Raw genomic sequence first — 25,317 nt, 5'->3', positions numbered from 1 at the left:
CACCATGGGATCTTTCATGAGGAAATAAAGACTTGAAGAAATGGTTACATCTGTGTGTTTTAGGCTAGGTCAAGAGTTGAAGGTTGTGAAAAGATATGATAGGAAAAGAATATGAGCTAAATACTTAGCAAGGCCTCATGTTCATCATTGAGAGCCCTCTGTGTCTCTCTGTCTTCCCAGAGAAGGCTACTCCTTTTTCCCAGCTATAGGAGTGCAACTCTCACATGAAGGTTTTACAACCTGCTTCAGGGAAAGGTCAGAAAGTCCTTCTTGCACATGCCATTTCTCAATATTTTTCTGCATGGAATATTCAATATGTGCAGGTATCATATTTTGGGATAGCATATCTTGTATCCATCAATATGTGTGTATGTATATATATTTTTTGTTCTTTGTTCAAATAAGTAAATCTCTATCTTAATAATACATTGCTCTTTCCCCTCCCCACATCCAAACTCCTCCCTCTGGTTAATGTCCCTGTGTGCACCACAACCTGCTTAAATTAAACCAGAAACCTGGGTACCATCAGCAGACTCCTCTTCTCCTCACCCTCTGCCTCCCATTCCACTTCTAGATATATTTCACACATGTCTTTCCTTCTTATCTTACTGCCCCAGACTTACCACATTCCTCCTTTCCCAGCTAAGCTGCTACCATACACTCTGTTGTCAGGCTCTGTTTAGCCCACTCTCCCTAAGCCACCAGACTATTTTAGCAGAACCCCAATCTTTGCAATGATTAAACAGAAAATGCAGGACCAGTGACCGGTTTTCTTCAATAAGTGTCAGGGAACAAAGGGAGAGGGGAGCAACTGCTACTGATTTAACAAGACTTAAGAACTTATCAACCAAGTGCAATGTGTAGATCTTATCTGGACCTAACACACCACTATGAAAAGAAGTCTCTGGCCCTGGCTGGTGTAGCTCAGTGGATTGAGCACGTGCCTGTGAACCAAAGGATCGTGGTTCAATTCCCAGTCAGGGCACATGCCTGGGTTGCAGGCCAGTTCCCAGCAGGGGACCCACTAGAGGCAACCATACATTGATGTTTCTCTCCCTCTCTCCTAGTCTCCTTCCTTCCCTTCCCCTCTAAAGATAAATAAATAAAATCTAAAAAGAAAAAAAGAAGAAGTCTCTGAGCTAATCAGAGAAATTTGAAAACTAGCTGAGCCCTGGACTGGGAACTGAGAAGTCATTCGCCTGGATCAGGGCACATGCCTACTTGGTTGTGGGCCACATTCCCACCTGGGGAAGTGCAACCGATTGATGTTTCTCTCCCTCTCTTCCTTTCTACTGTCTCCTCTCTCTAAAAAAGAAAACAAAATAAAAAAGAAAACTAGCTGAATATTAGATAATATTTGGAGTGGCTATTAAATTTTAAATTGCAATAATAATATTATGGTGTGTTTAAGAATAGTCATTTTCTCTTAGAGACATATGGTGAACTACTGACTAAAATGATATAGTGTCTGGAATTTTGTTTAAAACAACCTAGGGAGTGAAGAAGAGGGCAGAAGAAAAATATAAATGAGACAAGATTGGCTGTATATTTATAACTCTTAAACCTGGAAAATGGGTATAGGAAGTTCATTATACTATTCTATTTTTATGCATGTTTTAACATTTATGTAGTAAAATATATATTCTTTTGAAACCCAGTCTGCAATGAACCTTATTGCCTTCATGGTCAAGGAGTGTGGGCATCCTGCAAGTAATGTACTTCAGGCTGCTGTGCCTCACCCCAGTTTCTCCCATCTGAACTCCATCCATTCCTCTACTTATCTGGGCCTCCAGCCTTGCCAAAGCCACTGCTGCACCGAGCATGCACTGCCCCAGCCCTGAGCTTTGCAAATATGCTCATCCTGCCTGAAATATTCTTTCCCCCGCTGTCCCTCAGCTTATTTGGCAGCTCTGTTGGGGTCCATGTGCCTTTTGTAAACGGAAACATGAATGGAGCTACTGTAAGTAGATCTGGGGCTGCCATCCCATAGAAATTGCCTTATGCCTCAAATATGTCTTATGATCCAAACTCAAATATGTCTTATGATTCAAATGTTTGGACATTAGACAGGGCAAAATAATCTTTGGACTGGGCCTAAAGCAATGTTGTATTCCAAAAAATTGTTTGCAAAGATAACAAGAAAGCCGTTATTATGACTCCTGGGCTGATGACTACTGGACTAAAAATTAAACACATTGTTTGGAATTAGTATCAGTCTATGTTACCTACACCAACAGAAATGTCTTCCTTCTACTGATGGAACTGTTTCCCTCCCCTTTCTCATAAATGCCCATTGTTTTGTCTCCTAGTTAGAGCACTGTTTGGGCTCCTGCCTGAATCACTATGTTGAAATAGCTATTCTTATTGATCTCAATAAATGCTTGTTGCCTCTCACTTGAAAGGCCTTTTTATTTTTAAATTAGCAGTTTCTTTGACTCACCTCAACCCCAATGACCCCACCATGTTTGGGGCTCTATTTTCTCCTCCCAGAGTGTCCCAGTGCATTTCAATAACAACTCCCTACAAATGGTTTGAGTCCACTTGCCTTATCTCTCTCCTGCTCTTAGAGCCTGAGTTCCTTGGAGATGACAATTATTACCTATAAATATTGTTCCCAGAGGGCTAGCACTGTCTTGTTCCACAATGGATGTTCATTACATGAACAGAATGAGTTCAGGAGAAAAGGGGTAAGCTGAGTAAACAGTCATTTCTACTATGGTTAGGATGCAGATGTGCAGTATCTCTCACTCTGAAGAACTGTAGGACAATAAGGTGGAGGGGCCTCATGGTGGTGAGTACATCACCTCTGGAAGTTACAAAGAGGAAGAGGAGTTCCAACCTCATGTTAAAAATAACAGCCCCCCCCCAAAATAACAGGCCCCAAATGAAGTCACTTATACTAAACCCCAGGTCACCAAACAGAGGTTTAACTTAATAACAGTGTCAGCCTCTCCCAGAAATGGCATCTTAAATCTCCAGTCAGGAATCACCTGACCAGCATTAGTGAGGCCATTTACCAGATGGACCTGTGCTGTCGACTATAGGAAAGTGGCCTTACCACAACCAATCTGCTCTTTTTTTTTGCTAGTATGACTTCTTTATCCCACTCCTTTCTGCCTATAAAAGTCTTTCATTTTGCACAGCTCCTTGGATGCTGCCTGGTTCATATCAGATCTTTAAAATGTATTCAGGTGATTTGTTTTTTAATACCAGGGACAGCATTTTAAAGACACTAATCTCTGCTGCCAGGCATCTTTAAAAGTAAGAAGAATGAATCATAAAAAATGTGCTGAGAAATTGTTTTTCCAAAATGAAAACTAGACACTCTGGCTCCTCCTGGAAGCCCCAGATGGCTCTGGGCCCTGCCGTAGCAGGCGGGTGGCAGATCTGCTCTCTAGAACATGAGCTTTCTGGACAGCCAGCACCTGCATTCTGTCCTGTGGGCAGAAAAAAACTTCTGAGCAGCAAGGATGAAAGAATGCACCTGCATTCTGCCCTCTGGAATTCTGGACTATAAATATATGTGGAACCAGATTTTTCCACAGGGAATAAAAATGGGGAAATCTGTGATAAAAAGTAAGGAAGAGTCTCATATCTCCTCCTCAGTGAACAGGATGACCTTTACAGTGTGGTCCGTTTACAATGTCTTATAAATCCTTTAGCTGTGCAAAGTTCTTCCCACATATATTGTCATTCCCCTTGTTGTACTTCATAGGATTGGAAACAACTCCTAGAAGAGGCCACTACCTTTACATCTGGCCCCAGTAAAATGAAAGGAAAAATTTCTGAGCTACCAAATATTCCATGTCCTGCCTATTCTCTCCTCTTATCTGGGACTTGAGAAAGAGGAGATTATATTGAATTAGATGAGGCCAGTGGTCAGTTGTGACTAATAAGCGTTCTCTCAGTGGCTGCTGGGCAACTGTGAGTGAAACATATGGAGCCCAGCCATGGAGCTTACAGTAACACGGGGCATTCATACTTTGACCAATGTGGTCACAACACCCCATCCAACATGACCCAAATATCTTGGGACAGTTTGAAATAAGTCTTGGAAGAAGAAGGAAGCTGTTGGGTTGGCCAAAAAAGTCCGTTCAGTTTTTTCCATAAAATAAAAAACACATTTTTCATTTTTACCAAAAACTTTATTGATTTGGTACTTTGGGTATGTCAGCTATCTCCTACATGTTGTTGGTTATTCTCAACTAATGTCTCAATTTGATCACTATCAACTTCAACTGGTCTACCCAATCATGGAACACTGTTCAGCAAGCCAGCACAAAACTTTGCAAACCACTTTTGACACATTTGATTAGTCGCGGCACCTTCTTCATGCACTGCACAAATCTTTTTTCATGTTCCAGTTGTGTTTTTACCTTTCTTGAAATAATAAAGCATAATATGACAAAAATGTTGTATATTTTCTTCCATCTTAAATATTAAAGTGGCTACACAAAAATTCACCAATTTTGTGTTTTTTTAAAATATGCTATGACAGCTGTCACAATACAATCTAACAAGATTGTTTCAAATGAAGTTAAAGACAGCTAAGTGGTACTAGAGCCATCTTACAGGGAAAAAAACCAAATGAACATTTTGGCCAACCCATTATAATTCAGGCTAAGTTTCCAGGGCCAATTCCAGGTGGAATCCTTCACTACCTTCAGCTCCTTTTATAAGCCATACATATGTTCAACAAATGAATAAGTTGATAGAGGAAGCAATGTCTTGTTAAAAAAATTATTTTTCTGTCCACGAGCCTTAGTCATCTGATCAGTCACTAGTTTTCTACTTAAACTAGTAATCACCTAACAATAACTCTGCCCCTAAATGGTTGCATCCACAGCAAATGCCTCCCAGAGTGGGAGGAGGAAGCAAGAGGTGATGTATTGAGTACATGCTACAATGCTCGTTTCATTTCATCTTGTTGCAGCTCTAAGGCCTCTCTCATTATATCCCTCTTTCAAAGGTGAGCATACAGAGGCTAAAACTTGTTTCACAACCTGGGTAGGATGGTACAAGAGAAGGAGGGAGGTGCTACAAGGACATAGATCCAGGCCCTGCTCTCTCTAGAATGTCATCACTTTTGAAACTTGCTCCAACGGGACCAGAAAGACTTACTCACCTTACTGGAATGTTCTGCAGCTAGAATCAAACAATGATTTATAATGATAGCCTTTTCCCAATTTGCACAAAAAGTTAATTGACAGAATTTTCTTAATTTCAGATTTTTCTCCTATTAGATTTTCCTTCCCTTTGGTGCCAGCTACTCCTTGTTTGATAGTGACACCAGTAGTTCTAAAAAGAATGAAAAATAGAAAAAGATAATTAATAATTATTCATACTTCATTCAGTAGATTTTCTTTTATTGTGGAATGAATGATCTCAATTTTGATTTTATATTGAACTTGTGTTCCAAGAGACTGGAGGGCTCATGGGAGAGTCCTGCACAAATTTCATTAAAAAGGTGTTTGGACTGGCTGTCCTGAGGAGGGCTCTCCGTCCGAGGGAGAACATCAGGATAAAACTCAGCTCCAAATTAGCAAGGATGCACCAGGGGAGACAAAATTAATTTCCTATTCAGAAGTAGCTGGTCGTGTTCCTTCTCCACCTTCAGCAAGTAGCTTGTCTGTGCTGGTGTCTATTAGAAACAGAAACAGTCTTTGGTCACTCAATAAATCAACAATTTCCCACAGAAGACATGTCCCTTTCATTAAAGAAGGAGGGAAATTAGGCCACTGCCTTACAGCTATAGAACAGTATTGTTATGCTGTAAACAATTATATAAAAGCCAGGTCCCACTGAGAAGCAACCTCCCAGGACAATAGGGAATGAAAGAAGAAATAAAGAGCTTTTGAGAACAGTTAGGTTTGAGTCTCACAGCCCTGTGGAGATGCCATTTTTTTCCTTCATAGAGCCATTTATTTAGTTACCCCTTTATTTATTTATCCAGCAGCTTTTCAGTCCCCCCTTCCCCTGCCCCGTGCCGTGAATTATTCTGCAAGGCCCCAGGATTAATAGAAACTTCCTACCATCAGGAAATGCAGCCTGTTGAAGAGGATTGATACGACACGGCATCCCACAGGCTCTGTTAGTGGGTAGAGGGTGCAAGGTGGGTCTCATGGGGAAACGATATAGGAGCTATTTCCATATCGCAATGATGCCCCCAACTTTCTCCAGATTTGACACAACCAACAAAATAAAAAACAGATGGATTGGGCTCTATCAAAATTAAAACTTTTGTGTATAAAACAACACTATCAACAGAGTAGAAAGGCCACTAATGGGAAACATTTGCAAATCATGTATCCAACAAGGAACTACTATCCAGAGTATATGAAGAACTCTTACAAGTCACAACAAGAAAAGCAAACAAGTTGATTTAAAAATGGACAAAGGGCTTGGATAGACATTTCTCAAAAGAAGACACACAAATGGCCAATGAACATATGAGAAGATGCTTAACATCACTAATTATCAAAAAATGCAAATCAAGATCATGATGAAATACCCCACTGCACCCATTAGAATGCCTGTTATAAAAACAAAACAGAAAATAGGTTTTGAGAAAGATGTGGAGGAACTGGAACACTTGTGTGGTACTGGTGGGGCATAAAATCATGCAGCCACTGTAGAAAGCAGTATGGTGGTTCCTCAAAAAGTTAAAAGTAGAATTACCATACGATCCAGCAATTTCCCTTGTGGGCATAAATAATTGAAAGCAGAAACTCAAGTAGATATTTATACAACCATGTTCACAGCAGTATCACTTGCAATAGCCAGAAGGTGGAAGCCACCCAAGTGTCCTCCCATGAATGGGTGGATAAACAAAACACTGTCTACACATGTAATGGAGTATTATTCAGCCTTAAAAGGGTAGAAAACCTTGACCCGGATGAACCTTGAGGACATTTTGCTGAGTGAACTAAGACAATTACAAAAGAATAAATACTGTTTAATTATATGTATATGAGGTACCTAGAGTAGTCAAATTTATTGATACAAAAAGTAGAATGGTGCTGCTTAAGGCTAGGAATGGGGAGCTAATGTTTAATGAATATAGGGCTTCAGTTTGAGAAGATAAGATGTTATGGAGTTGATGGTGTACAGCAATGTATGTGTAGTTAATGCTACTGAACTATAAACTTTAAAAATGATTAGACTGGTAAATTCTGTTATGTGAGTTTTACCACAGTTTGTACCAAAATTGGAAAAAGAAAACACGGATCTCCACGTCAGAGTCAGCATCCCTCTTGGTGGTTTTACCTTGTACCACGGCGAAGAATACAGTGTTCTTTTCTCGTTCAAATAAACAAAAGCACAGAAATTCTGTGCAAGAAGGAGTGTTCACTAATTTTCACCTATTCAAAAATCACTTAATTATTTATTGAGCACCTCATATGTGCCCAGTGCTTCCCTAGGCACTGGGGTTCTATCAGAGAGGTGAAGAACAACTGGCAGAAATCCTTGCACTCCTGTGGACCTGTCTGAAATCCAAGGTTTCATCTGCTAGGGTTGGAGCAGCAAAGAGATGACACACTTACATTAGGGTAATTTGAGGAGTGGTTAATAAAGATATGGACAGAGGAGGGAAACCACAGGGGGACTGTTCAGAAACCCAGAATAATAACAGTAGAGCTGTAATCACCTCCAGACTGAGTGGCTGAGGGGAGAGTGCACATACTGAAACCCACAAGAAAATGAGAAGAAAATGGTAAGAAAGGCTGTCATGAGAGCGACTGAATTTGGTGGAGGAACATACTCACCCAAGGCTATCCCCCAGTCAGCCAAGATTTACCCCACAGACTCCCAAGGTTCCCACAGGCAATAAACACTTAGCTAACCTCACTCTCCTTCCCACTCTGATCTGATAGTTCCTCAGTGGCCAAACTCAAGCAGATGGCAGTGCAAAAGAGCCCTTTTGCTGCAAAGTCCAAACAACTCAGCAGGGTAGAAGATGGGGAGTGAGTCCTGGAGAGGCAAACATGGTATGGCTTCATACCATGAAGAAAATGTGAGTCTGGCGACCACCCTAGGCCTCAGCTCCAGGAAGCAGATAAAATTCCAGGCTGTCTTCTAGGAAAGAGACAGGCAGTCCAAGGGGAACCTGCGGGTTTTCCCCCATCCAAGCAATCAGGGAATCAGGCTCCTATTCCTAGTCTGAGATTCGATGAAGAAACCAAGGCAATTTTAGCATCAGTCTCAGCAGATAGGGTTAGAGTGTTTCAAGTATCCTAACCCCAAAACCAAACCACATCAAGATTTGATTATTCAGCAAACATTCACTTCCTATCCTTGAGTGGAACAGTCTCCTCCACCCCACATATTATTTGTCACTTGCTTTGCAAGGGAATGCTAGCCAACATGAGCAAACAGAGGCTTGAAATGTGGCCTGAAGGACTGCCTGAGAAGATGTACCCTGTGTCCTTGTGGCCCTCAACGTGGGCTCCAAATGAATACAGGTGAGGCACATCCAAACCCTTAACCCGCCTGATTAAAAGTATTGACTTTATGATGTTTTGCCAAGGAAATGACACTCAGAAATTAAGTGGTTTGCCTAAGGTAACAAATCTAAATAACTGCAGATCTGGCTGTAGAATCCAGTTCTTTCAAAGTGCAATCTAATATTTTGAAAACCCTGCTTTGTTTGGTGAAAGAAAAGGATTCTGGGAAGCTTCACCTATGTAAATATCAAGTCTGCCCTTTTGACAACTAACAGACCATATTCCTCCTGCCAACAGTTCTTCCTCTTCTTCATACCTATAAATATCCTTGTTTTCTCTTTTTTCTCTGCTCTTTTCCTTAGCAACCACACTAAGATCTACAGCTTGATTTAGCCTTGGTTAGATGCTCTCAAAATTCAGACCAGTATTATAAGATGCCTGTCCACATCTCCATCTAGTTATCAGGCCAGCTCCTCTAATTCAATGCATTTCCAATAAAACTCTATCTCCTTCTTTGAACAGTTCTTATCCAGACTTTATATCTCTTTAAGATATTTTTATACTTTTTATTTTTGAAATACTTATAAATGTACAAGAAGTTACAAAGATAGTACAAAGAAGTCCTTTGTATCCTTCACTTAGTTTCCCCCAGTGGGTTATGACTCTATACAGTACAGTATCAAAACCAGGAAACTGACTGGTATAGTGTATGTGCATGATTCCGTGCATTTGGTCACACCCATAGATTCCTGTAACCACCACCACAGTCAAGATACAAAACTGTTCCAACAACACAAAGATTTGCCTTGTGCTACTTCTTTGTAACCACACACACTACCCTCACTTCCCCTCCCTAAATCCTGACAACACTAACTTTCTCTCCATTTTTATTGTTTTGATGAGAATACTATTCAAGTAACCACACAGTACCTGATATTCTGAGACTAGCTTTTTATGCTTTCAGTGTCCGAGTCACTCAGAACAATGTCCCTGGGGTCCATCCACCATGTTTCCTATATCATTAGTTCATTTCTTTTTATTGCTGAGTAGTAATTCCTCGGTGTGGATGTGCCACGTATTTCATCATTCTCTTATTCTCATTTTTGACTACACTAGTGCATAGGTTTTGTGTGGACATGTTTCTATTGCTGTGAAATAAGTGCTCAGGAGTATGGTTGCTGGGATGTGTGATAATCATATGTTCAGGTTTTGTTTTTCTTTCAGTTTTACTGATATCACTGACATGTAGCACTGTACAAGTTTAAGGTGTACAGCACAATGACTTCACTATGGTCTGTCTGAAAAGTATTCAGCCATTTGTATGAAAAATAGGAACATTTATTAAATAATACAAGCTACAAGAAATATTGTACATAGGACAATGACATCTCAGTCTCCTTCAAAGTAGCACCTTGGTACCTCACACAGTTCTCCCAATAGCCATCAACTGCCCCATTGTATTTTCCTGAATGTCATTGAAGTTCTGAAATCTCTTCCCTTCAAAAGGTGATTTTAGTTTTTGGAAAAGGCAGAAATTGCAGGGTGTTAAATCTGGATGTAGAGGAGCTGAGTCACGTGGGTGATTTGATGCTTTGCCAAAAACTCTGCACCAGACATGATGCATGAGCAGGTGCATTGTTGTGATGAAGCTGCCAGTCACCAGGTGCGTGGTTTGGGCTTCTGATTCATCGAAATAGTTTCTGTGGGGGAATGTTCAAACTTAAAGCAAAATTTGATGGAGATTCATTGCTCTACTTGCTCAGTCATTTTGAATGTGATGGCTCACTTGATGGTGTCTACCACCCCCACTGACTAGTACAGTGAAGTCATCATTGTTCATGCATGCTCATTCCAGTCCACTCTCCTTGGCTGCCAGGTTACATTGCTGTTGCACAAACCATTCTTGTTATATTAAGAGTGGCTAGACTTTTTCTGGACAGACCTCATATATTGTAAAATGATTACCAGAATAATTTAACATCCATCACTTCATGTAGATAAAAAGCAAACAAACAAACCAACCCTCCTGAATATAAATGGGTTTTTTTTCCTTTTGATAAGAACATTTAGGTTTAGTCTCTTAACAACTTGCAAATATACCATGCAGCAGTGTTAATTATAATCATTGTGTCATACTTATTTATCTTAGAATGCCCCCACTTCTGGTAATTACAAATCTGATCTGTTTTTTTGTTTTTTATATTCCACATGTGAGATCATGTAGTATTTGTCTTTCTCTGTCTGACTTATTTCACTTATACTTGTTTTTTAAGAAATTATAAAACTGTTTTTCAGAGTGGCTCTACACTCTACATTCCCATCAGCAATGTATGCAAGATGCAGTTGCTCTGCCTCTGGCCAGCACTTGGTATTGTCAGTGTATCTTATTTATTGTTTTTGTCAGGTGTGTGGCAACATCTCACTGGGGTCTGAGTTTGCATTTCCTTGATGGTTGGTGATGCTGAATATTTTTTCACATGTTTCTCTGCCACAAATAGATACTCTTTCATGAAATGTCTCTTCATGCAGTTAGTCCATTTTCTAATTAGAATAGTTGTTTTTATACTGTTGACTATTTGAAAGATTTTTATATATCCGAAATGAGCCTTTTGTCAGGTATGAGGTTGCAGATATTTTCTTCTAGTCACTAGCACAGCAAACAGTTTAAATTTTGATGAATTACAAGTATTGAATTTTGTTCTTTTATGAATTGTGTGTATGGTGTCATATCTAATAACTCTTTACCAAGCCCTCCTATGTTTTCTTCTAAAATTTTATAGTTTTATGTTTTACACAGGTATCTATGACTCACATTGAGTTTACTTTTGTGTAAGGTGTGAAGTTAAGTCAAGATTATTCAAAAATTATTTTGACTATACAACATCCAATTGCTGTAGCACCATTTGTTGAAAAGACTATTTTCTATTCAATTATTTTTTAATCTTTGTCAAAAATCAGTTTTGTACTTGTACAGGTCTCCTTCTGGGTCTTCTCTTCTGCCCTGTAGGTCTTTGTGTTCATCCTTCTACCAATACCATACAAATTTGACTTGTCATAGCTATATAATAAGCCTTAAAATTGTGCAGACTAACTCCCCCATTTAATTTTTTTACAAAACTGTTTTAGCTATTCTAATTCCTTATAAGTTTAAGAATAATCTTATCTATATTCATAAAAACATTACTGGGATTTTGATTTAAATTGTATTAACATGCATATCTATTTGAAAAATATTGATATCTTTACTAAATTGAGCTTCCAAACCATGAACACAGCATGTTTGTCTATTTAAATTTTCTCTGATTTCTTTCATGAGAGTCTTGCAGTTTTTAGCATATAAACTCATACATGATTTTTAAAAGTTTCAATTTAATATTAAGTATTTCATTTTTTGAGTGGCAGTAAAAGGTATTGTTTTTTACTTTTAAGTTGGGGTGTCACTGGTTAATAAAATTACATAGGTTTTAAGTGTAAAATTCCATAACATATCATCTGTCTGTTCTATTGTGTGTTCACGATAAGTCTAGTCTTCTCTTGCCACCATTTATCCCTGCTTTACCATCATTGACCTGCCTCGCCCACCATCTTTCTTTCTGGTAATGGCCTATTAATGTCTGCATCTGTTTCACCCAGCCCCCAAAACCCTCCCAACAGCTCTCAGTCTGTTCTCTGTATCTATGAGTCATTTTTATTTTTCTTTCATTATTTTATCTAGTAGATTCTACATATAAGTGAGATCATATGGTATTTGTCTTTCTCTGACTGGCTTATTTCACTTAGCATACTACTCTCCAGGTCCATCCATGCTGTTGAAAAGGGTAAAATTTTCTTCTTTTATCCCTAAGCTGATTAGTATTCTATCGTGTAAATGTACCACAGCTTTTTTATTCACTCGACTACTGATGGGCACTTCAGCTGTTTCCAAATCTTGGCTATTATAAATAGTGCTGCAGTGAACATAGGGATGCATATATTCTTTCAAATTAGTGTTTCCGTTTTCTTCAGAAATATTCCCAGGGAATCACTGGGCCATAAGGCAGATCCATTTTTAATTTTTTGAGGAAAATCCATACTGTTTCCACAGTGGCTACAGCAATGTATATTCCTGGCAACAGTATACAAGAGTTCTTTTTTTTCTCCACATCCTCATAAACACTTGCTGTTTGTTGATATATTGATGATAGCCATTCTGACAGGTGATTAGTGATATCGTATTGTGGCTTTGAATTGCATTTCTCTGGGGATTAGTGACTTTTCATATGTCTCCTGGCCATTTGATGTCCTCTTTGGAGAAGTGTCTATTCAGATCCTTTACCCAATTTATCCTTAAATTGGATTGTTTCATTTTTCAGTTTTGAGTTTTATAAATCCTTTACAAAGTTTGGATATTAATGCCTTTTCAGATATATCTTTGGCAAGTATGCTCTCCCATTCAGTGGGTGTCTTTTTCTCTTGTTGATGGTTTCCTTTGATGTGCAAATACATTTTAGTTTAATGTAGCCCCATTTCTTTATTTTTTCTTTTGTTACCCATGCCTGAAGAGATATATCAGAAAAAAAAATATTGGTAAGAGAAATATTTGAGATTTTATTGCCTGTGTTTTCTTCTATGATATTTATGGTTTTGAGTCTAATATTTAGTCTTCAATCCATTTTGAGTGTAACCTTGAGTTACCTTGAGTGTAAAAAGCTGGCCTGGCCCTGGCTGGTGTAGCTCAGTGGATTGAGTGCGGGCCTGCGAACCAGAGGATCGTGGTTCGATTCCCAGTCAGGGCACATGCCTGGGTTGCAGGCCGGTTCCCTGCAGGCCAACTCCCAGCAGGGGATGCACGAAAGGCAACCATACATTGATGTTTCTCTCCCTCTCCTTCCCCTCTAAAGATAAATAAATAAATAAATAAAATCAAAAAAAAAAAAAAGCTGGCCTGGTTCCATTTTTCTGCTTATCTGTCCAGTTTTTTCCCAACACTGATTACTAAATAGTCTATCTTTACTCAATTGTATGTGCTTGTTTCCTTTGCAAATATTAACTGACCATAAAGGTGTGGGTTTATTTCTGAGCTCTCTATTCTGTTTCATTGCTCTATAGGTCTGTTTTTATTCAAGTACCATGATATTTTTATTATTATGGTCTTGAAATACAGTTTGATATCAGGTAGTATGATTCTTCCAACTTTGCTCTTCTTTCTCAAGATTGTTGTGGCTATTCAAGGGCTTCTGTGTTTCCACATAAATTTTTAGAATATTTGTTCTAGGTCTGTGAATACACCATTTGTATCTTTGCTAGGAATTACATTAAATCTATAGATTGCTTTGAGTAGTATGGACATTTTAATTATTTAAATTCTTCCTATCCACAACATGGTACCTGTTCCTACTTATTTGTACAGTATCTTCTTCAACTTGTTTTTTCAGTGTCTTATAATTTTCCTTGTACCTGTCTTTTACATCCTCAGTTAAATTTATTCCTTGATATTTTATTTTATTTTTTGAAGGAATTATAAATGGGATTGTTTTCTTAATTTCTCTTTATCATAGTTCATTATTGGTATATAAAAATGCAACTGATTTCTGGATATCTATTTTGTATCCTACTACTTTACTAAATTCATTGATCAGTTCTACCAGGGTTTTTTTGGTAGATTCTTTAGGGTTCTCTCTCTGTACATACAGTGTCATGTCATCTACAGATAGTGACAGTTTTACTTCTTCCTTTCCAATTTGGATGGCTTTTATTTCTTCTTCTTGTCTGATTGCTGTGGCTAGGACTTCCAGTGCTATGTTGAAGAAGAGTGGTGGCAGCAGACATCCCTGTCTTGTTCCCCAACTTAAGGAAAATTCTTCTAGATTTTGCTCATTGACCTCGTATTGGCTGTGGGTTTGTCATATATGCCCTTTATTATATTGAAAAATGTTCCCTCTGTCACCACTTTGATGAGAGTTTTTATCATAAATCAGTGCTGGATTTTATCAAATGATTTTTCTGCATCACTGATATAATCATGTGGTTTTTATCCTTCATTTTGTTTATGTGGTGTATCACATTTATTGATTTGCAGGTATTGTACCAAAGTTGCATCCTCAGACTATATCCCACTTGATCATGGTGTATGACTTTTGAGCTTTAAATTTTAATATATGTTACTGATTATGCTATTAAAATTGTCCCATTTTTTCTCCACTTTATTCACCTTCACCCTGTACCCCACCTGCCACCATTATTCCCCCACCTTAGCTCATGTCCATGAATTGTACATATAAGTTCTTTGGCTTCTCCATTTCTAATACTATTCTTAATCTCCCCCTGTCTATTTTGTATCTACCATTTATATTCTTATTCCTTGTACATTTCCCCCCATTCTCCCACTCCTGCCCCGCTGATAACACTCCATGTGATCTCCATTTCTGTGAATTGTTCCTGTTCCAGTTGTTTGCTTAGTTCATTTTTGTTTTTGTTCTTTTAGGTTCAGCTGTTGATAGTTGTGAGTTTGTTGTCATTTTACTGTTCATGTTTTTGATCATCTTTTTCTTAGATAAGTCCCTTTAACATTTTATATAATAAGGGCTGGGTAACAATGAACTCCTGTAATTTGATCTTATCTGAGAAGCACTTTATCTGCCCTTCCATTGTAAATGATAGCTTTGCTAGATAGAGCAATCTTGGATGTAGGTCCTTCCATTTCATGACTTGGAATACTTCTTTGCAGCCCCTTCTTGCCTGCAAGGTCTCTTTTGAGAAATCAGCTGATAGTCTGATAGGAACTCCTTTGTAGGTAACTGTCTCCTTTTCTCTTGCTGCTTTTAAGATTCTCTCTTTATCTTTAATCATGGGTAACTTAATTAGGATGTGCCTTGGTGTGTTCCTCCTTGGGTCCAACCTCTTTGGGACTCTCTGAGCTTCCTGGATTTCCTGGAAGTCTATTGCCTTTGTCAGGTTGGGGAATTTTTTCTCCATCATTTGTTCAAATAGGTTTTCCACTTGTTGCTCTTTCTCTTCTCCTTCTGGTACCCCTATAATTCGGATGTTGGAACATTTAAAGATATCCTGGAGCTTCCTAAGCCTCTCCTCATTTTTTTTGAATTCTTGTTTCTTCATTTTTTTGTTTGGTCATTTTTTTCCTTCCTTTTGGTCCACTCCATTGATTTGAGTTCCAGTTTCATTTCCAACACTACTGGTTTCCTGTGCATTTCCCTTCATTTCAATTAGTTTAGCCTTCATTTGTTCCTCTAATTTGTGACTAAAATCAACCAGTTCTGTGAGCATCCTGATCACCAGTATTTTGAACTGAGCATCTGATAGGTTGGCTATCTCTTGGTTGCTTAGAAGTATTGGCTCTGGAGCTTTCAGCTGTTCTCCTTGAGCCGTAATGTTTTGGTTTGTTTGCGCCTCTTACATATGAGGGGTGAAGCCTTAGGTGTTCACCAGGGTGGGTCAACACAGTCTCTGAGTTGTGATGGTATATGTGGGGGTGGGGTCAGAGAGAGGCAATAGCATCTGCTCTGCACTCTCCTGTATCCCAGCCCCATCCACTGCTTCTGGCAAGCAAATTGGGTTCTTCTGGTGCTGGTTTCCGGGTGTATGGGCTTGTGCACCCTCCAGGACCCTGCGGGTCTCTCCAATTAACTCTTTGTGAGCCTGGGAGCTTCTCTCGGCACCTCGACCCTGAAAGTTTTTCTAATTGGTACTTTTAGGCTTTAATTCCCATTACTGGGGCCCTAGCCTGCATGGTCTGTCTCACTGCTCGCTCCTTCGCCTGGTTTAAATGCACGCACAAATGTGTGACTCTGGTCAGCCAGCCACCCCGTGCCTTCACTGGGTTCACCTGTTGCCACCCCACACCTGGGACCTGCCAACTACTGGGTTTGCTGGCCACCTTTTCCTACATGACCCCTCTTTGTTAGCTGCTGACTCCGCCTCTCTTACTGGACTGGCTGAATGGTTGGTTGTTGTTGGACTTCCGTACAGTTCAGTTTTCTGTGTTTTGGCTGCATTTTTGTTACTAAAACTTTGTTGTCTTTAAACCTGGTTGTGCAAGGAGGCACAGTGTATCCACCTACACCTCCATCTTGGCTGGAAGTCTCCAGTAATAATTTTTTTTAAAAACTACCCAAAAATAAAAGTCCAGGACCAGACAGATTCACAGCTCAGTTTTACCAAACATTCAAAGAAGTAATACCTGTCCTTCTTAAACTATTTCAAAAATTGATCAGGAAGACGTGCTTCCAACTCATCTACAAAGCCAGCATTACCCTGGTACCAAAACCAGACAAAGACATAAGTACAAAAAATAATTACAGATCAATATATTTGATGAACACAGACACAAAAATTATTAACAGAATGCTAGTAAACAGGATTCAACAATACAGTAAAAGCATTTTATACTCTGACCAAGTGAGATTCATCACAGAGATGCAAGGGTGGTTCAACATTCATAAATCAATCAATGTGATATACATCACATTAACAAAACAAAGAATAGAAACCATACGATCATTTCAATAGATGCAGAAAAAACATTTGGCAAAATTCAACATCCTTTAAGGCTAAAAGTACTCAACAAAATAGGTATAGAAAGAACATATCTCAACATAATAAAGGCTATATGTAACAAGCCCACAGCTAATATCATATTCAGTGATTAAAAGCTGAAAGCTTTTCCTCTAAGATCAGGAACATGCCAAGGATGCTTACTATCACCACTTTTATTCAACATAGTATTGGAAGTCCTAGCCAGAGCAGTTAGACAATAGAGAAATAAATGGAATTTAAATAAGAAAGGAAGGAGTAAAATTCTCATTATTTGAAGATGACATAATACTATACATAAAAACCCTGAAAGACTCCACTGAAAAACTATTAGAATAAATTCAGTAAAGTTTCAAAATACAGAATTAATATACAGAAATCTATTGTATTTCTATATACCAATAACAAATAAAAAATAAATTAAGAAAACAACCTCATTTATGATTGTACAAAAAGCATAAAATACCTAGGAATGATTTTAACCAGAGAGATAAAAGACCTGTACTCTGAAAATTATAGAACACTGAAGAAATTGAGTAAGATACAAATAAATAAAAGGCTAAACCTCGCCCATGGCTTAAAAGGATTCATATTGTTAAAATGTCTTTATTATCAAAAGTAACCTTGAGATTTAATGAAATTCCTATCAAAATACAAATGGAATTCTTCTCATATTTAAAGCAACTAATCCTACAGTTTACAGAGAACAACAAAAGAATCCAAATAGCCAAAGCAATTTTGAGAAAGAACATAGTAGAAGGTATCATGCTCCCTGATATCAAACTAAACTATAGAGCTACAATAATCAAAGTAGGATGGTACTTGCATAAAAATAGATATATAGTAACTGAGTATAAAACAACAGGATATAATAGAGAGGCAGAAATAAATCCTTACTTATGTAGTCAATTAATCTATGAAAAAGGAGGCAAGGCTGTATATAATAGGGTAAATACAGTCTTTTCAATAATTGGGATTGGGAAAACTGGACAAATACATGCAAAAAAAGTAAATCAGACCACTTTATTGCACCATATAAAAAATAGACCAAAAATATACTAAAAACTTAAATGTAAGACCCCAAACCATAAAACTTATAGAAGAAAACATAGGCAGAAATTCTTTGGCATTGCTCTTAGCAACATATTTTTGTATATGTCTCCTCGGGCAAGGGCAATAAAAGAAAAAAGTAAACAAATGAGACTACATACATCAAACAAAAAAGGTTTTTCACAGAAAAAAAACCCATCAACAAAACAAAACAACAACCTATTGAATAGAAGATATTTACAAATGATATACCTGATAAGGGAAAAATATTCACAATACATAAGGAACTCATACAACTTAACACCCTAAGAAACAATCCAATTAAAAAATGGGCAGAGAACCTAAACAGAATGTACAATCACCAACAGACACATGAAAATATGTTGAACATCACTAATCCTCAGGGAAATGCAAATTAAAATTACCATGAGATATTACCTCATACCTGTCAGAATGGCTATAATAAATAAATCAACAAATAACAAGTGCTGGCAAATATATGGAGAAAGTCAACCTTTGTAGACCATGGTAGGACTGCACAATAAATTAGTGCAGCCACTATAGAAAACTGTATGGAAAAATGTTCCTCAAAAAATTAAGAATAGAGCTGTCATACAATCCTGCAATTCTACTTCTGGGTATGTATTTGAAGAAAAACAAAACATTAATCAAAAAATACATGCACCCCTATGTTCATTGCAGCATTATTTACAATAGCCAACATATGGAAACAACCCAAGAATCCATCAATAGATGAATGGATAAATAACCAGAGACACTGAAATTAAGAACAAACTGACAGTAACCAGAAGGGAGGTGGGAGGGAATAACGGGGGAAAGATTTTCAGGAACATTTATAAAGGACACATGGACGGAACCAAGGAGGGTGGGATCAGGGGTGGGAGGTGGGGATGGCTGGCGTTGGGGGGTGTAGTGGGGGTAAAATGGAAATAACTGTACTTGAACAATAAAAATATAAGAAAATAAAATGTGATACATGTAGGGGACCTGTTTGTGTTGGCCTGGCAAATGTGACTCAGGTCTGTATGGAAAACCTACAGATGTGAAGTGGTGGGCAGGAGCCAGATCTTCAAACCGAGTTTTCCTGTGGGAATCAGGCCTAGAAAATTCTTATAGACTGTTATGGCTTGCTCTTGCTAAAACCCCCTCACCCTGGTCTAAAGCAACAGATGTATATTGTCTATCTTCAAAGTAATTTCCAAAGTCTGTATGAGTTCTCCCAAGGATAGCTAATCAGTTCATTGCCATCCCCTTCGACATGTTATTTTTATTTCCTTGATTATACCTCGAATGTAGACAATAATGTTCTATGTGATAGATAATAAAATCTTTCTTTGATATAAGACACCAGGAAAATAATAAAAGCCTGTCTAGGCAAGGGTCGGGGCTCTCCCCTCTTGAGGGAGTAGCCGAGGTACCAGAGGTACTCTCCCCTTGAGAGAGCAGCTGTGCCTGTTCCCTTTTTCCACACAGGATTGTTGTCACCTGTGCATTGATTCTCATCATCAGCCACAACAGGCGGACTCTGCTGGACAGGGTCTGCAACAGATACACACACACACATATACATATATACAATAATATATTACTCAGCAATAAAAAAGAACGAGATCTTGCCATTTGCGACAACATGGATAAACCTAAAGGGTATTATGGTAAGGGAAATCAGTCAAACAAAGACAGACAAATAGTATATTATTTCACTTATATTTGAAATCTAAAAAACCAAAACAAATAAAGAAAAAAAACAAAACAGAAACAGAAATAGACCCAAGACATAGACATAGGCAGCGGGGAGAGGGGTGAGGAAACAGAATGAAAATGAAAAAGTGGTAAAGGCATGTTGGGTTACAGAACTAAATTTTCTTCTTTATATACATACACATACATACATACCATATATTTTTAAAAATGTCATGTGTGAGTCTTATTGTATCCTGATTCAAAGAAATCAAGTTAAATAAACATGGATAATATAATTGGGGAAATCTGAGTAGTGACTGGATAGTAAATGATATTTAGGTGTTACATGTTATTTTGAAAAATGCTTAGGATAGTTTGTGTCACTCAGTGAATGTTAATGATTTTGATTTTCAGTGTTTTCCACCTAAGTGTCCTGAATAGTAGAATAACGTTTGTGAGGCCTGCATCAATACCCCAGACTAGCCTGTATTTGCTTGAAATTTCTTTCAAGCATTCTATTTTATATTAAATATTTATGCAAGTTTTACCTTCTATTTCATAATAAAGTTGAGTTTATTTTAATATCCAGCTAACATTTCTTCTGAAAAAATACATTTTTTTAATCCTCACGCAAGGATATGTTTGCTGAGTTTAGGGAAAGAGAGAAAAATCGATGTGAATGAGAAATATCAATTAGTTGCCTCCTGCTTGAGTCCAGGCCTGGGGACTAAACCCACAACCTAAGTATGTGCCCTGACTGGGAATTGAACCTACAATCTTTTTGTTGTACAGGACAGTGACCCAACCATGTGACCTACCCAGCCAGGGCTGAAAAAAATATTTAAGAAAAATGTGTACTCTAGAAAGATGCTTCCTTCTGTTATCCCCTTGGCATAGTGTGGCACCTCCTGGCAACACACTCCTACAATTTGAGAGGCATAGTCCCAGTTGTCCTTGCGCTGAATATGCACCAGAAAGTGTTTTTCACTGGTGAATGCTATGTGGGGCTGAGGCACCCCCCATCATCCTACTCACCAACCCTTCCTAACTATGAACCTCAGTCCATCATTTCTCAACTGGAAGAGCTGGTCTCACGTTGCATGTGTGGAATATGGATACTGTGAGCATGGAAATAAAAATCTGGGCTTAGATTTCCTGTGCTATGATCACGAATAGGGCAAGACAGCTATAATCTAATGTATTATATTACTGTAATTAGAGCTTCATGCCTACAGCTCTCTCCAGCCCTCCTTCCAAAAAATTGAAACCATTTAACATAAATAGTGGTGACTTTATCCTTCATCATGTGGTGTCAGTGATTAGGTAATTATGGCAACAGCATACAGTTAATGGATGTTGAGTTCCACATGCACGAGAGAGGTGGGGAAAGGCACATGAAGGAGTAGAACCATGGAATCACAGCGTAGCAAAATTGGGGGGATCCTGGCAATTGTGTTCCCTCCACTCTCATTTACAAAAGAGAAAACTGAGATTCAGAGAAGCTAAAGGACCTGCAAATCTCAGATATTTAGACAGGTAGAGTCAGAAGCAAAACCCAGGCCCCCTTCTCCTGTTTAATATTCTTTACAACCCACACACTGTCTCTGGGAAAGTGCATTAGGCAGAATATTCTAGAAAGCTTTTCGTATGGCAAGTAGACCTTGGTAACAAAACCTTTGGAGGTGAACAACACTGGTGCTTTTGTGACTTACACTATCGCCTATCCTTTCATTGCCTGTGAACTCTGAAAATCATGGATGTTGAATGTCAATAGCAATGAGCAATGAGCTTTTAAAACATTTCTTTGGTTTTATCCATTTTTTTCCTTTGAGGTAACAGAAAAAAATAGCAAGTGCATAAATTAAGATTTTAACTTACTATTGATAAGACCAATTGTTTAATTTTTATTTCTGTTATTACATTGAGAACATCAGGTAAATGAACATTCTTATAAAAATGTTTGCATTTCTTAGTCCTGCACATGTAAGAAACTCAGGCAGAGTCAATGTTTTTTGTATTGAAGGCACGGGGGTTTCCTAAGGTAATAAGCTGAATCCTCCAGAAACAACCATGAAATGGATAACAGCCTGTGGACATGTAACCTACATTCAGACTGGCACAAGTGTGCACAGTTTTTTCCCCTATGTGTTGAACATAAACACTATCACAGCCAAAGTCATTCACATGTCCTGCCTCTACATGTTTTCTTGTAGAAAAGGAGAAGCTGATACCACTGGAGGCAACAGCGTGAGCTCATCTCCACTAATCCCCAATGACTATCATCTGTCCCTCAATCCCAGAAAAGTCATACATAGAGGGTGGGACCTGTGGCCTTTGTGCAGTGGCCCAACTGAAAATGCACCTTGTCACCATTAGGAGGCAAGTGAGGTGGGTGCGGAAAATCCTATTCTGCCTATGATGGAAACATGTGCTGTTCTGGAAAGAACAATGTCCATCACTGGTGGTCACAGGTGACACTTGGCAGAAAGCAGCAAAGCAGCAGGAGTCTGTAGACAGAAGTGAGATTTGTGCGATTATATCTACACAGAGATACAGACACCACTGAGAAGCATGTTTCTCATCAAGGTAATGTTTTTATGGTCTTTCTTGTTTGGTATCAACCCATCCCCAGCCTTGAAATGCATCTGGGGCTCAAATGTCTTGCTTAACAGAATCACTCAAAGTTAGGTTTCAAGATAGGAATAGAAGGATGTTGAGATGGCACCTCACCTACCCAGTTTCCTTGTCTGTAAAAGGTATGAGCAATGGTGCCTCCCACACAGCATGTTGTAAGGATTAAGTGAAATAATGTAGAAGAAATGTTTAGCATAGTGCCGGCTGCATAGGAAGTCTCCAGCTTAAGTGTTAGCTGATCTCTACAATATCCTTACAAGTGGCCATTATAACCTCCACGTTACAGATAAGGAGACTGAGGCACAGAAAGGAAAATGACTTGTTCAGGCAACCAGCATGTTAAATAGCCCCACCAGGCCACAAATACAGACCTGAGTGAATCCAAAACCCGCTCTTCCCACTCAAGCACATGATTATCCCAAGACTCAGGTTGCTTGCATCCAGGTTCTGTGCATTTTCCTCAAGCCATTCACTCTGATTTGAGAGTCTCCTACAGACATGTTGTGACCTGGTTTAACTAACAAATACAAAAACCTTCTGTCTGAGGTTTTTGTCTGACAACAAATTTGTCATCATCCAAACATCTTGTTTCATGAAGGTTTGGATGACATAAACAAAGAAGCTCTCAGCAGAGTTCCAAGAGCTGTGAAGCAGTTCTGATGCAGAGTTGAGTGTGTGAGTCAATAATTAGCATGAAAGTCAAAAGGATCTTCTCATTGGTCTTCCTACAATTTCAAAAAGCCTTTTGATTTTTGATAATTTGTATCTCAGTTCTTTCTCTGTAAAAGGTTGATACAAAAAAGATAATTGGAAAAAACACTTTATTTCTATGGCTTCTTGCATGCAGTAGGCATTCCTTAAATGTTTGTAGAAATGTATGAATAAATTGATCATAAATAAAGGCATCTATTTTCCTCTTGTGAATTGGTTCAAAGTCCAGTTTTATAGGAATTGACTAAAAACTGCATCACCAAGAAGTTGCAAGTGTCTAATAATGCTTTGCTACAAAGCCCTCTGTCCTTTCATTTTGGGTGACTGTCTCTGATGTGAGGATGTCCCCCATAAATACAGCCAGAGACTCATAGTGTGTGCCAGTATAGCCAGAGGCTCACACGACCTTAGTAAACATTCAACTTGAACTTGACTAGGAGACTCCCACACTTATACCAGCATCCACAGCACAGGTAGGGAGCACCCCTTCCACTGGGTGTTATGCTCATTGTGTGCCCCTTGCTGTGGATGGACGCATTCTGCAACCATTTGATGATTCTTCAAGAGAATCAACAGTATACAATATCAACATGCTGACATGTCTAAGGTATGACACTCTTTGCTGGTAGCTCCATTACTGAGAAGTTCTCTAATAAAAAAAAGAACTGTACTCCTCAGAACACCCGAGTTGGAGTCTTGGTTCTATGGTCTCAATAGGGTACACTCCTTCTCCCTCCTTACGTATAAAAGTGGCGATGACAATACCTACTAAAGGGAATCCACGTGCACAAAAGTGAATGTGAAAGCACTCTGTGAACAACAAAGATAAGTTGGCTTATCTGAAAGGACTGCTACCACCAACAGAGGGGCCAGGGAAATAGCTCTGCGTGCCACTGGATTGCCTTGGCTTGGAAAAATAGCTTTCGAAATATTCTAAACAGCCAGTAATCTCAGATTACTTTATGCACTCTCCAATTAATTAAGCTAGAGTTGCCCCAAAGTTAGTCATTCATGTGCCAGCTACTTTTGCCACAGTCAGCTGAATCTCACCTGTGTTATAATTTATCATATATTTCCCATTATATCAAATTTAATTTTATTTCTGTACATTTTCATCTTGTTTTAATTAATAAACCACAGGTTTAAAATGCCGGTAACATGAGTTTCTAGGCTGCATCCCATATGTGGAGAATCTTTGTATTAAGCCAAAAATCAGTGTATCACTTAAGCCACAGAAGAGTAAATGGAGCCTCCCAAAATGTTGTGTGGGCTGGCACAAGGAATGACTTGGATGTCCCCAAAGCTGAGCAAAAGTGCAGTCCTAACATATTTAAAAGCAACATCAAACTACAACCCGTTATCTAACCACATACAGTAAGAATTATTTACACTCCTATAACACTTTCTAGTTTTAACATATTCATGGTCATTATACAGCCTGGCCCTGACCACAAGCCTGGCAGCAGGTGGGATGGCTGATCCCATCCTTACACACATGGACCTCAGAGATGTTTAAGGAATTGTACAAGATCACATTAGAAATCAGGACATCTCATTTCACTATACCTCCTCAGGGTATCCGCTTTTCCCTCTTTAGGCAGAAAAACTCTCTCATGCTACCTTTTTATCCACCTACTTTTTAAATTTACCAATCTATCCATCTACCCATTTATTCACCAATTCATCCATCCACTTACCCATTTATCCACTGATCCATCCATCCATCCCTGCTCCATCCATTCACTCAACTTTGGAGAACCTTCTTAATGCTTGTCAATTCATAAAGCACTGAAACTACCTACCAGTTTTTACTCATGTAAAAAGAAAAATTTTCATTTGGAACAGAATGATAATAAGAATGATATCTACATCAGTTACTTCTCATTAGAAAATCTCCCATAGATTTTCCCTGGTGATAGCAAAACAGTAGTGTGCTCTAATTCCTCCTGTCAAGTGAAATAAAATACTTGGGAGCAACAGAAGAATCAGGAAAAGATCTGGATAATAAAAGTCCTCTCCTTCACAAATATATTAGAAGTACAATAATTATGATTATGTTGCTGGGTTAATTTAAAGAGCATACTTCCAATTACTTCACATAAATAACAAGTTCAAATAATTAGAACTATGTCCCTGATAGAGTCTTGGAACTTTGGGGAAAAACTAATGTAAGCATCTAGGTGTTTTCTCAGGCTACCATTCAGATCCACTTGTCTTCATGATTGTACTCTCGGACTTTTAATTC

Source organism: Sturnira hondurensis, unplaced genomic scaffold (assembly GCF_014824575.4).
Source record: "Sturnira hondurensis isolate 20B ecotype Veracruz unplaced genomic scaffold, ASM1482457v3 Scaffold0008480, whole genome shotgun sequence".
Taxonomy (NCBI): Eukaryota; Metazoa; Chordata; class Mammalia; order Chiroptera; family Phyllostomidae; genus Sturnira; species Sturnira hondurensis.
The sequence above is the reverse complement of the archived record's forward strand: the minus strand, read 5'-3'. Positions refer to the sequence as shown.